This window comes from Pygoscelis adeliae, unplaced genomic scaffold (genome assembly GCF_000699105.1).
Source record: "Pygoscelis adeliae isolate BGI_AS28 unplaced genomic scaffold, ASM69910v1 Scaffold120, whole genome shotgun sequence".
Taxonomy (NCBI): Eukaryota; Metazoa; Chordata; class Aves; order Sphenisciformes; family Spheniscidae; genus Pygoscelis; species Pygoscelis adeliae.
In genome coordinates, this window is record NW_008824032.1 from 589,308 (window position 1) to 591,293 (window position 1,986).

At 42.0% G+C, this 1,986-nt stretch overlaps 1 protein-coding gene across 4 annotated transcripts in view; it reads left to right on the plus strand.

Annotated features, from left to right (window-relative positions):
• The window catches only part of CLCN1 (chloride channel, voltage-sensitive 1), a 47,607-nt gene that overhangs the window by 6,416 nt on the left and 39,205 nt on the right, over nt 1–1,986 (plus strand). The window lies entirely within an intron of this gene.

Sequence of the window (1,986 nt, forward strand, 5' to 3'; positions counted from 1 at the left end):
GTTGAAGATGTCCCTGCCCACGGCAGGGGGGTTGGACTAGATGACCTTTAGAGGTCCCTTCCAACCCAAACTATTCTATGATTCTATGATGGTTTTGGGGTTCCCCCCCCCCCCCTTTAGCGATATTTATACCTTCAGCTGTTTTTGCACCATTATCATGTTCTCACTCAGCATTTAGCCAAGCTAGGCATGATAGTACCTTTTCTGGCTCAATCCTTTAGGTGGTAATTGATATCTTTTAAAATTCTCTCCAGTTTTTCTGGTGCTCAGAAACCCTGTGTTCCTTGTGTTAGGGAACATCAGAAGAAGGAACTATCTAAAGTCCTACTGTGTTATATTTTTAGTTTTACATGTCTTCTAATGGAGTGGATATTTCTTGCCTAACCTAATTTTGCTTTAAGATCATTCTCTGATTTCTGGATCCTTTCTCTGTCCCACAATATCCTACCATTTTAAACAGTGCCAGAGTCCTGGAGGAGCAAAGCACATGTATGAAGCATTCTTTAAGTGAGTTGAGACTAACTTGTTCTCCAGGACAGAACCTTCATTTTTGTGTCCAGAGACTAACTCCTTTTCTTCCATATCCTGAGTGCCCCATTTTCCAGCCAGATAGAAGCAGTGAACTAGGATACCATATGAGGGCTTTTACCATTCATACTATTATACTGTCATGCTGTTCCATCTGGGCAGATGGAAGACTAATTTGAACATCATACTCGGCACGGGTTTGAGTTCATAGTTTGGATTAAGCTGTATTTGATATAAACCCATCCCTCATGACCATGTAAAGGCAATGAAACATTAGCGAAGGTGATGTGAAGATGCATTTGTCTAAAATGTGCTAGTACTTGACATTTCTGGCTGAAATAGACACAGTTAGAGAAAAAAGGAGCAGTCTGCTATTTAGGACTGGATTCTATATGTGACAGCTTACCTTATATATGAAGTTTGGCAAGTCCTTCAGCCTGATGTTTCACTGTCTTGTCTATTATGGGGGTCAGAACACAGCCGTTCCTCACTGCAAAGAGTGTGCATTGCTTAATTTGCCTAGAGCGTGTTGATAACCATGGGGTTAATAATTACATTAAATTTGTCAGCTTCCAATACAGTGATGAATGGAAGAATACTTTCAGATGTTCAGATAGGATCAATTTTTTTAAGAGACAGCAGGTAAACCACCTTAAGAAGAGGACGATTTTAAAAAAGCCTAGATGTGTGTTCTGTGAAAAAACCACTAGGGATTTCGAAGGGAGCTATTGCACATGATTCAAGTGTCTCTTGAGGAATATATGCAAATAGATAAACCCCTTAGGACCTTCAGTCATATTTGTTATGTGGAAATATGAATTGGTAGAGCACTGAAACAGGTGCTCAGAGAAGCTGAAGAATTTCCACCCTTGGAGATGTTTAGGAGTTGCCTGGGCAAGATCTTGAGCAGCCTGATCTGGCTTTGGAGTTTGTGTGCTGTAAGCAGAGGCTTGGACTAGAAACCTCCAGAGGTCCCTCCCAGTGTAAATCTTTCTGTGAGTCTCTGAATCTGTGTGATTTCAAATTCTCTTACAAATAGGTCAGCTGCATTATCCCAGTTGTACAGATGATATTTCAGTTCATGGAGATCCCCAAGGAACAGGAGCAACATCTGTGCCACTTTGGAAGGAGACATGAAGCTGTCAAATAGAAATGTCTTCTAAGTGTGTGGTAGTGCTTTATATCTCTCTCATGTCTTGTCATTCTCCAGCTGAAGTGTCCGATTTTGCTGATTGAAGCATTGCTCACTCTCCTTCTGCTACACAGAAAATCTTAGAGAAGCAGATGTTGGGCTGGGGAGGAAGCAAAGGGTCACGTTCTCGCAGGTGGGAAGCACCAAGATCACAGGCCATGCGTCAGGTGGTAACCTGACCTCAAGTAAAGTCAAAGCTGGTTCATTGAAGGGCATGTGACGAGGAGAGGCTTATTCTCTGCTTCTCAAATGCACACCTTCCTCAC